Here is a 13580-nt window from a genome sequence, read left to right as displayed (position 1 = left end):
GAGATTCTGTGATCTTAGTAAGTGGATAGAAACCTAGGAAATACAACCCTCACCGGATGTTCAGGTATCATAGTGTTGTTGTTTTTTACTCATTGCTAATGTCAGCACTGAAATCTCTGGAGAAAGTTAGTCATTTTAGTTGGTCACTTTGTCTCCAAAGGGACCCAGAGAAATACTAACAGCTCTTCCTCCAACTAGAAAATGTGTCCTTGGGAAAGAGGAGAAAGCACAGGGCCAGGCCTGCCACTGTTTCCTCTCTAAGCCTTGGCCTTGTCAGAGGCAGAGCTGGCTGGCACTCAGGTAAGTAGACTGATTACTAGCTTCATGCCAGCGTTTTCTGTTACAACTAAATACTAGCTACTGGTGAGCACCTTCTAGGTGCTGGCCTAATTCTTATTAGGTCTTGTAGCAAAACTATGAGGTAGATACTACCCCCATTTCCCAGATATGGAAATTAAGGCTTAGAGAGTTGAAATAACTGGCCCAAAGCACACAGCTAATAATTGGTGAAGCCAGGATTTTAACCAAGTATTCTGAATTCCAAAGACTCCCAGGAGGGACAGTAATGGGTGGATAATGGACTAAGCTGGTACTTGGAGTCAGGTGCAAGAAGGGATAAAGGGACGAAGAGAGGGGAGGAAGAATGAGGAGACTTAATTCCAGTGCTGCCATAACAACTTTTTAAACTCTGGACATAGGTCAAGATACTTTACCCAGCGTTTGAAAAACCAAGGATGATTTAGACCCCCAGGGGACATTTGGAATGTCTGGAGACATTTTTGTTTGTCACAGCTCTGAGGGGGGTGCTACTGGGATTTTGTGGGTAGAGGCCAGGGATGCTGTTAAACATTCCTCAGTGCACAGAGAAGCAAAGAAGTTCTCTATCTGAAACGTCACTATGGACGAGGTTGAGAAACCCTGATATCTGGGTTTCAACTGCAAAATCAATGTAACGATACGTGGCTCCCTGTTTGGGAAGCTCAAATGAGGTAAGATTTGTGAAAATACTTGATAAAACTATAAAGTGCTGTATGGGTGCTCAGTTCAACCATTTATCAGTTATGATTGTGGGCACGTGACACCAGTTAGTAGTGTAGCTATTCACAAATTAAAGAAGTCATTGATTAAAAGGTTGACTAAAATTGGACTGAGGAAGGAATCCTCTGGGGTTCCAATAGAAGCATTCTTCCAGGTTCTTAAGAGTTTATTATCAGTAGCATAGGGTATAGTTGTTCAAACAGCTTCTAAAATATTCAATCACACTCTGATGCAAATATTTATTTTTCTGTTGTTTCATGCAACTTGATGAGGTCTTAAACACATTCCTGGTTTTATTATTATTATTTTTTATTTTTTAAAAATTTTTTATTCATTTTAGAGGGGAGAGAGTGAGAGAGAGAGAAGGTGGGGGGAGAGCAGGAAGCATCAACTCCCATATGTGCCTTGACCAGACAAGCCCAGGGTTTTGAGCCGGTGATCTCAGCGTTCCAGGTCCACGCTTTATCCACTGCACCACTACAAGCCAGGCAACACATCCCTGGTTTTATAGTCTGCCTCAAAAGAAGGAATGAGATGGGTTAGTTGAGACTTTTCCTTAGTAAACCCATATCAACTGTTAGTGATTGCTACTTTTCCCTGCAAACATTCACGGATCACCTGTTCTGTAATTCAGTGCTGTGTTTGCCAGTAGGAAGCTTCCAGAATCCAATTTAGCAAAACATTGGGCAAATATTTGCCCATCTGTAGTCCCCTGACCATCCTCAGATTCTCTGTGCTGTCTTAAACGTTACCAGCAATGGTTCTTTCAACACATTGTTGAGTTCCTTCATGGCTGCCTTGAAGACAAGGATAGTGAGCAAGGCGTGCCATGAGAACCCACTGTGGCTGGGCCATCGGATTATTTGAATTCTCTAAAAAGCACCAGTGTGGAGCTTTATAGGTAAACTTGAGTTATCCAGGAAAGGGGAATAAGATACAAATCGACTAATTTATGCCTCTCTCTGACCCGTGATGTCAGCACATAATGTTAAAAAGGGGGGCTTGACTCCCGTGAACCGCTGTAGATCAAGACCCTCAAACAGGTCTATTTAGGCGGTCATGACCAACATGTTGTGATTAAGTAGACTATAATAGTATAGAATAGAAGTGTTCAAGTACATTGCACAAAGCAGTGGTAATTGTTTTGTGAAACTGCTGTTCTCAGTTTTATGTGTGTATTTGAGAAAATATTGAGGCATGCTATAAATTTGATTATTTACAAAAGCTCACAATTAAAAAGGTTGGGAGAGCAGCAGGTGGTGGTCTCTACAGACCCACATCAGAAGTAGTTCTAACATCTCGGGGCTACTTTCTAAAACAACAACTCTTAGGTGTTGCCTAATTTCTGTGTCATAAAGAGGGTTTCAGAATCCCTTGACTGTTCAGTTTAGACCAGCCAGGCAGAGGCAGGAGAGGAAGAAGGGGATGATGGAGGGGGCCTGACTACTTCCAGAAGCCCAAGACAGTCCTTAGCTAAGTATCTTCCACACTCTCCTTTTTGGCTTCCAGGTCTCTCCGTTCCCATCAGTAACTAGTCCAGCTTCTGGGAAAGCAGGACTCTATGCTACCTGCATGCAGAAGTGGACCAGAAGGGCTTGTTGTAACAGAGCTGCCTTGAAGGGTTCCTTGTCCCTGGACGAAAGCAGTACCAGAGTTAGGACCAAAGTGCCTTCTTTGTTCCCTGACCAGCCAAGCTCTGTTGCAGTCAGGCCTGAGGCAGCTGGTCAGACATTCCAGCTGAGGAAAGAGCCCCCAGCGTCCAGGAGAAGACTACAAAGCTAGTGGATGTAGGAGCCAGATGTTGAGATTTTGTCTGCTGATTGTTGGTGCTCATTAGGAAAAGAGGAAAAGGACAAATGAAAGACAGTGTTAACATTGACAGAAATACTTACACAAAGCGGTGTTACTTCATGAACAGTTTTTCTTTCCTTCTTTCCTTCTTCCTTCCCTCCCTCCCTCCCTCCCTCCCTCCCTCCTTCCTTCCTTCTTTCCCTTCCTCCTTCCTTCCCTCCCTCCTTCCTTCCTTCTTTCCCTCCCTCCTTCCTTCCCTCCCTCCTTCTTCCCCTCCCTCCTTCCTTCGCTCCCTCCTTCCTTCCCTTCCTTCCAGGTTGGCATGTTTCTCAAACCTGAATAATTATTTATGTTATATTTTGGGCAGTTCTACATTTGAAAGATAAAGGTCTTGAACTTGAATGACAGGCTGCTTCCAGCCAGGTGGTGGTGTGATGTGACTTTCCAACGGTGTCTGGCTCAGAAGGCAGCACGCTTATTGCCTGGACACCAGGCTCTCTGGAGGACTTAGGATTTGGAGGCCAAGTTCAGCTCGGCAGCTCTGTGGCTGGCAGGGTGCAGACCCATGCTGGTTGATGTTGAGGATTCCAGGGCTGCAGAACGGGAGTGCTTTCTTTAGAAGCTCACCCCTTGAAAAATGGTTTCCACTTTCCTATTTATTTAAAGAGGCTTTTGAACGCATGTTTATGAAATCTTTTCCCACTGTTTCATGGGACTTGGGACATAGCAACTGGGATGATGTTCTTTTTACCCGAATGGAAAGTTGGGCTGAGTGGGGCTAGGGAAAACTTGAAGAAGTTAAAGATGGTTGTTTTTTTCTTTTTAAAAGGCATTCTGAGAGGCAGCCTTAGTGTAATGGAAAGAGTGTAAATTTTGTGGAGTCAGATGACTTCAAGTTGAGTTCTAGCTCTGCTCCTTGGGCTTATTGCTGAATCTTTTCTCCTTTCTAACACTTGACAGTTACAGGTTTGTGAAGGCTCCATGAAAAGTATAAAGATATACTGTACTTCCTTGTGTGTAGTAGGCCCTTGATAAATACCGATTTCCCCTCAGACCTTGTTCTTGTCTTCCTAGGACTGTTACTTTTTGATACTGGCCATTGGTTGGTCATCCATTTGGGCTTCAGCAACAGAATGTACCTGGGGGCCCAGAACAGAGAGTACTGTGAGCTGTGGGTGGGCTCTTGCTGGGCCTCCGGGGACCCACTGAAACCTGCCTTCAAGATCAGGATTGGTGCAGTCTAGTGTTGCTCCCACAGCTCTTCCGTGTTTGCTCTGGTTTGGGGTCATTACCGTTGAACCCATCAAGTACAATGATGCAATTGGGAGAAATGGAGGTAACATAAACAGATCATATTTGGAAGCAGAGCGCGCCACTGTTGAGATGGCATAACGGACAGCTTGGCATCACGGTGCTATTATTTATCAGGGAAAGTTGAAATTGGGCAGAGAACAATTTCCTGTAAGACATAAGTCTGAGACTAGCAGTCTCCTTTTATTGTTCCTCCACTAAAACTGTTTGCTCTGCTCTCACTGGGCCAAATGCACTAGCCAGAATACTATTTTGCAAACTGGGAGGCGGGAGTACCTGCTAATTCTATGTCCTCCCCTTCCTGCTGCTGATTCAAGCCCAGGCTAAAGCTTTCATGTACATTTGGGGGATTTTCTGGGGATTTTAGAATACCTACTCACTGTGTGTGCAGAGCTCTCCCCAGCCATACTTGGCCACTGCCTGCCACCTGCTGCCATATTGGAAGCCTCATGCTCCAAGATCGGGAAGACAATAGAAGAAATTGGTCTTACAAACATGTCTGAAGTTAGTTTGAGGAAGAGAGTATGCATCCTTACCTCCAAAGAGAATAAACTAGATTTTTAAAATTTGTGGTGAAATATACATGAAATATACCATTTTAACCATTTTTAAGTATATAGTTCAGTGTCATTAAGTACATTCACACTGTTGTGCAGCCGTCATCATTGTTCATCTGCAGAACTTTTCCACCTTCCCAGCTGACAGTCTGTAGCCATTAGACAACAGCTCCCCATTCCCTGGTGGCCACCTTGCTGCTCTCTATTGGGTTGACTAGTAGAGGCACCTCCTATAAGTGGATTTATATAGTATCTATCCATTGGTGGTCGGATTATTTCATTTGGCATTAGCATAGTGTCCTCAAGATTCATCCATGTTGTAGCATGTGTCAGAATTTCCTCTTCAAGGCTGAATAATATTCTACTCCAGGGATATAGCATATTTTGTTCATCATTCATCCGTCAGACACTTGAGTTGCTTCCAAGCTTTTGGCTGTTGTAAGAAACTACTTTTGACATGTTGAGATGAAGGCCTGCTTTCTCTGCCTCCTTGAGAGGTAGACAAATTGAATGAATAGGCAGTATTCTCTGTATGAGTGAAGGAGGTATATGCGAATGTGTTTGAGTGTCCATCTATGAGTTTATGTAAATAGGGTGTGTAAAAGTCCTGTTGTCATTTTTAAAGATTTTATTTATTGATTTTACAGAGTGGGGGGGGGAAGAAGGAAGGGGAGGAGCGGGAAGTATCAACTTACAGTAGTTGCTTCTCATACGTGCCTAGACTGGGCAAGTCTGGGGTTTTGAACTGGCTACCTCAGCATTCTAGATCATGCTTGCTCCACTGCACCACCACAGGTCAGGAAAAAAAAGTTCTGTTTTGTATCTAGAGAAAGTCACTTTGCCTACCTGGCTTGTCAAAAACCCCTTGATGAAAGGATAGTAAACAAGAGGTACATGTGAGGCCAGTACTGATGTGAGAAGACAGTGGCAGCTCCTCCCCTGGGTCCTGGAACCACCCAGACAAAGCTTCACTGAGCTGAGCAGCCTCTCCCAGCCTCGCTGTATCTCCTCTACTGGGATGACCTGTTTACTGCAGGGCCCGGGTGGAGGGGGTGGTTGGAGGTCCAGCCCAGGAGCCTGACAGTCTTGGGCCAGAACGAGTCCTGTAATTTCCTGGCTGTGTGACATTGGCTAAGTCACTTAACCTCTTTTAACCTCAGTCTTTGTATTTAAGGGGATTTTTGCATGTGCGTATAAAATACAACATATCAAAAATTGTTAATCTAGTACCAGGCTTTTGGTATGCATTAAAAAAAATCTTTGTTCACTTTTTCTTCCCTTCTCCACCAGATAGTGAACACCTTGCCAGGAGACACCTTGTTTCATACTATCATGGCTCCCAGGGCCTAAACTTTGCCTAACGCAGTGGTGGGTGCCAGGTGAAGGCTTACTAATGTTGCGCTGGACACCGTATGTGATACAACGGCTGTTCCACAGCCATCAGTTTTCAAAAATGATTTGAGCAAACACAGCACAAGTGGGATGAATGCAGGGCCTCCTAAGGGGACCCTTTGAATGAAATATTATTTATTTGGATGGATAAATTCTGGCTTGTTTGAAAAACAAAAACCTAATCCTGGCCTCATTACTGTTTTGGTCGTTGCCTCCTTGTTTGTACGTGGAGTGCTTTTAAAAGATTATTAGTTAGAACTTTAAAAATAGGCCTGTTGTCAGATGTATTGGCAAGAAAACATATCCCAATGGCTTCAGGAATTTTCATAAAGCGAAATGTTTCTCCTTGGAGAGGGGCTGTTTTGATCAAGAGTTGCTGAATACCCCGAGGAGGTCGGAGACCTAACTTAGTCCCAAGCTGATGGCATGAAATCAAGATGTCAGTAAAGTGGGGAGGACTTGTGTGTTGGGGGGGGATTGAATGGTTGATAATGGGAACAAAGAGAGTTCATTTTTTTCTGAACCCCCCACTCCCACCAAGGGCACCTGTCTTTGGTTTGACCAATGAATTATATCTGCCTCCATGGGTAGGTTGTGGCTCAAGCAGAGACAAGGGCCCAAGGGTTGTTGGTGGGGTTCCAAATGCCAGGTGACAACAGTCAGAGGATAAAGTGCTAGCATCAAAGCTCCAGGTGGACTGGACAGTCTCCTCCAGCACAAGGGAAGGTGGCAGCAGCTCTGTGGTCCAGGTGGCCCCTGAGCACCTGTTAATCGTGATGGGTTCCTGCTGCTGGTGGGGTTGCTTTGGCCACTGAGACCTCTTTTCTTCTCTTCTCCTTGTGGCCCTTAGTATTATCTAATGCCAAATACAGCAGAATGTGGGTGGCTCTTCTCTTTGTCAAAATGGACCCGAAACAAATAAGACCGCCCTGGAAGAGCCTAGAATTTACATTCTGAGTCACCAGGAGCAGCTCTGTAAAGCATGGCACCTGTCACAGACAGGGGCTACAGTTAAAAAGGGGGTGCTCTTCTTTTCTGGGACCCCGAGGGCTGTAGATATCTTTTTCACAGTAGTGTCACTCACCTGATCTGTCATTTCAGAGGGACTTGAATTTTTGCTTAATCAGAAGGGTTAAGACTGTCTGAAGGGGTTAAGTCCAGTGTTTTTCCTTCCTTGGTCTTGGGCCAGACTTGGTATTGCTTTCCACTTAGGTCTGTTTATCCTAAGGAAAACTTGGGCAGATTGGGAACTTTCTCCTGTTTCTTATTAAACATAGGAAAGGAAAGAGAAGCGTTGTTGCAGAAACTCCCTCAGCTGGTGGTGGCAGATTCCTGGTTCCTGAGAGCAGCTCTTCACCATCCCCAAATGCTTATGGGAGCTGGTAAGCTCCTTGGGGAGGTGCAGGAGTGGTGCTTTAGGACCTCGGTCTTCGTTGTCTTGGGCAGAGAGCCACACATAGGTGGCCCTTCAAAGTGAGGAGCAATTTAGGTTTTGCCCAGGTTAGAGGACCTACTGCCGCTGGCTTCTGTGTGGTCCTGTCTCTGCTAAGCAGGGTCTCAGGATGGGAGGAGACGCCGTGTCTCCAGAGGAGTGGAGCTGGTGGGACTGGGTTTTCAAGGACTCTCCTTGGTTTTGCTGGCCTCAGGTTGGTAAGTTCAGAAGCAGATCTGGTCTCAGAGGTCACTTGTGTTCCCTCTCTGTGTGTGAGTGCCCAGTGGAAAAAGCTATTCCTGGGATGAAAGGCAGAGTGTTTTCCAGGCTGGTCCTTGAGCTGGAGAACAGAGACAAGAGAGTTGGGTGTTGTGTGGGCCCATGGCAGATTGCACATAGACCCCAGGCCCTATTGGTCCCTTTTTAGGCCCACTTATTGGTGGTTCAGTGTGCACAGCTGGTGAGATCTGATTGCCTCCAAGGATGAGAGTCATAGACTCGTGATGCTGAGAGAGCTCTCTTCGTTAATAATTCACAGTTCTGTATCTCACAGTCTATATTCACAGAATTCTGCTCTATTTCTGCCTTGTCTTCTTGACCAGAGTCTGTTTTGCTCCACTCTGAATTTATTTCAGCCGAGTGTAAGTGATACTATAGGAAGATACCATTTTTAAGGGTTCCTTTTTGCACCCTGACTACAGTACTGGAAACCTAAGGCAGCCAATGACTTGTGCCACATCTGCGAGGCAGCAGGGTCCAAGGTTTCAACGCAGCCTAGGCTCAGGCACCCCACCCTGCGGCTCGCTGCTCCAGGGGCTTTTGTTGTCGCACACTGTCACAGCCTGATGAGCAGTAAGTAACTCTTCCTTCTCTGTGCCCTTCTGCACCTCACCCTCTGCTCCAGCCTCCAAGTCAGCATTTAAGCAGCTGCATGGAGCCCCCCGGGGCATGATGGCAAATTCACACTTACTATGCAGGTCACAGGACTATGCTTAGGAAGACTGGTCACACACCCAAGCCCTTTGGGATGCCTTTTTCCAACATCAGACATAGCTACATATTCCATTTCAAAAAGCAGTCTTGGTTAGACAAGGGGCACGTAGTCAGGGGGCTAGCCTCTTAGCACTGATTCAGAATTGAGGGTACATGGGCTGGTTGTTGTGTTAGGTCTGTGCTGAGGTAGAGGGCCTGTCACACCACAGGCTGGAGGAGGTTCAAGCCTCCATAAGGATGGCAATAGACAGTGTAGGAGCTTTTGTTTTCCCCAGGAGCTTAAGGAGGGAAATGGTTTCATTGGGCTGATCTTTTTGAATTTTTCCCATTTCCCCAAAGCCCGGGTACATCCTCAGCTCCGGTCTATTAAAACACATGTGGGGACCCAAGTCCTGTCATGGTATTTCTGTGAGCCCAGGGGAACTTTTCCACTTCCTTTGGTAACTACCCATGACCTCCTTTTTAATCAATACCAGACATGCCAGAAATTAAATTCGGCCTGCCCACTGGGTGGCCAGGGAATGGAGACGTTCTTCTGCCTGTCAGAACCTCACTGTTGACTTAAGGTCAGGTGCTTCTGTATCCTTCCCCCTGCCCACCCACCTCTGTCACCTCATTACAGCAGACTAAACTGGTTGGGAAGCCTGCTGGCATGCATGGCTCTCCCTTGGTTCTCCTGAAGCCCCCTCTGTGTCGGCCTATCTGCCATGCTGGATGGGCTCCTCCCCTTCCTGTAGCAGCTTGCCCTGTTCATCTGGGATAGGGATTTCCATCCTCCCCCAGCCTTCCCCCCACTGTCTGCACCCATCATTAGCTTCTGGGATGCTCCCCACTTATCTGCCCAGGAGCAGCCTCTTCCCGAAAACCCCTGTCATCAGCCACTGCACTCAGAGGCAAGTGGCTTCATTTCCCCAGATCTAGGGCCTTGTGACCAAGGATAGGGAATTTTTTCCCCTCTTCTACAGTATGTTTGGACTTTTCCTTAGTTCACAACACTGAACTGAACATGTATTACATGCTAAATATTCCAGCTGAGCAAGACCCAGTGCCTGCCCTGGACGGAGGAGCTGGAGGTGTAGCTGGTGATAGCGATGTGCAATCATCCCAGAGCCAGGCGTGCAGGGACAGGGCGGTGGCACAGCCCCGGGGTATGCTGGGAAGCCCCAAATGAGAGCTCTCTGTGAAGGTTTCCCTGAAGCAGGCCAATCAGCCAGGTCTTCCCTGTTGACTTGGACTTCAGTGGCTGGACAGGAAGGGAAGTAAGATTCCAAATAGAAAGATCCAGCAGCCAAGGCACCTGAGAGAAGGTGGCGGGACCAGGAGATGGTGAGTGGGCTGGTGTCACCAGGACTTGGGGCAGTGGTGGGGAAGAGCTGGAGCATGTGTGCCCAGTGTCCTGGCTGTTGAGCTCAGCATGAGCTGAATTTTGAAGTGCAGCTCTTGCAGAAAATTAGAATATCCTGTAGGTGACAAGAGGACATGTCAAGTTGTAAAAGTGGCATCAGTAAGTCTAGGCAGGGAGAGGTAACTGGTGACAGGGACTTTGGTTGCCTATTTTACTGGGTTTCCACTGAAGGACCATTTCCTTCCTGGCGTGGGGAAGGTGACCTCCTTCATTCTCCACCTTGGTCTCGGTGTCTGCTCAGGCTTTAAGGGACACAGAAACCAACAGTTTTTCCTGACCCCATTCTGCTGTCACCATATAGGACCTGAGAATCAGGCTGGTTCTGAGTTCCACATTCTGCTGCCCCAGGAATGAGTACTCCATGTGTGTGAATGGTGGGAGCAGGCGGGGTCCTGTGATGGACAGAACAGCACTGTGGCCTTGGTTCCTCTGGACTCCGAGCCCACCTGTGTGCCTTCCAGGAAGTCATCGAGCCCTCGGCCTGGGTTTCCCTATCTGTAGTTAGATGTGAATGACTGCCTACCTTCTGGGGTCTCCATGAAGAGCAAATGAAATACTGGATAAGAATGTCATTTTAAAAGCGTGAGGCCTGAGAACCTCGCATGCATTGATCTACAGTGTGTCTGTAAAGTCATGGTACACTTTTGACTGGTCACAGGAAAGCAACAAAAGACAATAGAGATACTTACTTGGCAGGGGAGATACCATGATCACGAAGGTGGTTTTCCCAGGGCGAGGCTTATCCATTGCACTCCGGATGTGCTGACCCCTACGATTTCCCCAAATGTGGGAAACTCGACTGCATAATTTGTGGTAGTGGGGGACTGTGTTCGCGCTCTCCCCTAAAAAAAAAAAAAAGACAATAGAAATGTGAAATCTGCACCAAATAAAAGGAAAACCCTTCCAGTTTCTGTAGGATGATGTGGCAGCATGTGCGCATGCACAGATGATGACATAACACCGTGTATACAGCAGAGCAGCCCATGGCCATGCCAGTCAAGATGTGGACGGTACAGAGGAAAGTTCAGTGTGTTCTGTGGCTCGATAAATTAGAATCCGTGACCAAAGTGCAACGTGAATATTGGCGCGTTTATAACAAAGCGCCACCACATAGGAATAACATTACTCAGTGGGATAAGCAGTTGAAGGAAACCGGCAGTTTGGTGGAGAAACCCCGTTCTGGTAGGCCATCAGTCAGTGACGAGTCTGTAGAGGCTATACAGGATAGCTACCTAAGGAGCCCTAAATAATCTGTGCATGAGCCCACATCGCACTGCACTGAATAGGTATGAAACTGGGAGAGTTTTCCTTTTATTTGGTGAAGATTTCACATTTCTATCATCTTTTGTTGCTTTCCTGTGACCGGTCAAAAGTGCACCATGACTTTACGGACACACTGTATATCCCTTTGGCTGGCCTTCCCAAGGGCTGGCTCCTCATTGTGGAGAGAACTTCCTGCCTGAGAAGGGCTCCTAGAGATTCCGGTTCTGGGACAAGACTGACTTTGGGTTTGTGTGGACTGCACCCGTGAGTGTCCCAGGTTTAAAAAGAAGTGCTACCTTTTGTCTTCTCCTCCACATGTGGGCATTTCACACAGGCTTTTGAGAGAGGACGTTGGGGTGTCTACCAGCTAGCTGCCCCTCTCCTGGAAACCTTGTGCCAGGCAGGCTGGCCGGAGAGCGCCTGGTAATAGATGAACAAGGGTGCCTCGTGGCATGAGTTCTTTGGGGTGATTCTGCACTTGCTTCCATATTCCCTTCTTGTAATGCTATGCTGGTTGCATCTCATTCCCTTGGTTTTATTCCTAATGGCCCCAACATTGGTGTTCATGCCAAGGGTAAGAGGCAATTCTCAGTTGGTGAGAACTGGGTTCTGAAAAGGGGCTGTTTTTCTATTAGTTGAAGTTCATTTACTCTTTGTATTGGAAATTTCCCCAAGACCCAGAAAGCCAGATGGCTTGTCAATATGGGGCATGCCTCTGGTATTTGTAGGATAGCCGTGCCCTCTTTGGCTGTATTTAACATTTCCCACTTTGGACCAGCAACTTATAAACTCTCTTTGTAAAATGCCTTGTGTTGCCCTCATTCCTTTAGTTTTTTAATATGAAATTTGGTAAGATAAAACCTTGTGCTTGGCTGGGTCTTCTGAGTTCTCCTTCACCCTGGCATTGGGCAGCAGCTTTGCTATTTCTCAAATGACAATAGGAGAGAGGAGCAGAAAAGAGGGAATGGTGTGTTGTCCAAGCCAGTTTCAGAATTGAGAAGTGAACCAGCCACCTCCCCACTCCGTTCCATTTCACGGCTGGCTTATAGGGGGCCAGGGGACACAGCATGGTGGACAGACATGGGTTCTGATACACAGACATGGGTTCTAGTACACAGACATGGATTTATGTCCTGGTTCTGCCTCTGACTGTTCTATGATCTTGAGCAAGTCAGGGGATCTCCTAGCTTCTGTTTTCTTAACTGGTGAATCGGGGCACTTAGTCTCTGCCATCACCTGCCTCAGGCCTGTTTTGAGCATCATAAAAAAATAACATACGTGATAGAGCTTCATCAGCTCTACAGATGTTGAAGGAGAGGGGATGAAAAGGAGAACTGATCACATTGAAAGTAGGGTCTTTTAGCTGGGCTGCTCAGAGCACACCTCCTCTTCCCTCAGACACTGTCACAGATTCCCAAGGTCTGTCTCTTCTACCCAGGTTTACACACATTTGTACAGAACAGGTGACAGGTTCCATGCTGGCTGCCCCTCTGGGGCCTCGCTCCCCTTAGAGCATCATGGTTTAAAGTAGAAGGGAGAGGGTGGGTAGGTGTGGGTCCTTGGGCAGACAGACCTGTCTTGGGCAGAGCTGCTTGGGGTGACACAATCCAGGGTGACACAATCTGTTCTGATTGCCACCCACCTTGGGAGTTAGAGTTGCGGCCAAATGCATTTGGACTTTCCCTGTAAATATTACACCTCCTCTTGAGGCTGTACTTGGAATTGGCGAAGGGCCTGGGGGTGTCCTGGAGGCTGCAGCGGCCCCCCCTGTCTCCCACACCACTCTTAGCTTCATTTAGCTTCCATGGCTCCTCCCCGAGCAGGTATGAGTCTCGCTCTCCCACAGAGTTCCCTCTGAAGGGGACTGTCAGCCCACAGCATATCTTCTCTTCACTTCTCTTCAGACCTCATGCAAGTTATTCCCAGGTGCAGTTGCTTGTTTGCAGTCATAGGTACCCCATACTGAGGACCTACATGCCAGCAATGTCCTAGTATAGCTGGTTCTTAAAAGAGCCCTGCGAGGGAAGTGTTATCATCATCCCCGTTTTATAGACAAGGAACCTAAAGCTCAGAACCATTAAGTGGTTTGGCCTATGTCAAACAGTAGGCACAAGGCTGGAGCTACGATCCAAATTTCTGTTTGATTGGCTCCAAAACCTTTGCTCCACCATGCCATCTTACCTTTCACTGCAAATCAACAGAAGTCCCTTTGGGCTTTACCTGTTCTCCAGAACCCTGACTAGCTTGCTGAAGGGACTTAACGTTTTTCCAGCTCTCTTAAGCTAATATGACCAACCACCAGCCCAGTGGTTCTCACCTAGGCTGCATGTTAGAAATGTGGGAGCTGTAGCCAGACAGCATCCCACACCCAGTAAGTCAGAACCCCTGGGACTTGGAC

At 47.1% G+C, this 13580-nt stretch overlaps 1 protein-coding gene and 1 non-coding gene across 3 annotated transcripts in view; both read left to right on the top strand.

The window, feature by feature from the left end:
* The window catches only part of ITPKB (inositol-trisphosphate 3-kinase B), a 99196-nt gene that overhangs the window by 38694 nt on the left and 46922 nt on the right, over nt 1-13580 (top strand). The window lies entirely within an intron of this gene.
* LOC136389991 (U1 spliceosomal RNA) lies at nt 10601-10764 on the top strand. The gene has a single exon (XR_010748523.1). It is a non-coding gene; the product is annotated as a U1 spliceosomal RNA (small nuclear RNA).

The sequence above is a fragment of the Saccopteryx leptura genome, chromosome 1 (genome assembly GCF_036850995.1).
Source record: "Saccopteryx leptura isolate mSacLep1 chromosome 1, mSacLep1_pri_phased_curated, whole genome shotgun sequence".
Classification (NCBI taxonomy): Eukaryota; Metazoa; Chordata; class Mammalia; order Chiroptera; family Emballonuridae; genus Saccopteryx; species Saccopteryx leptura.
This window is presented reverse-complemented; position numbering and strand designations above follow the sequence as displayed.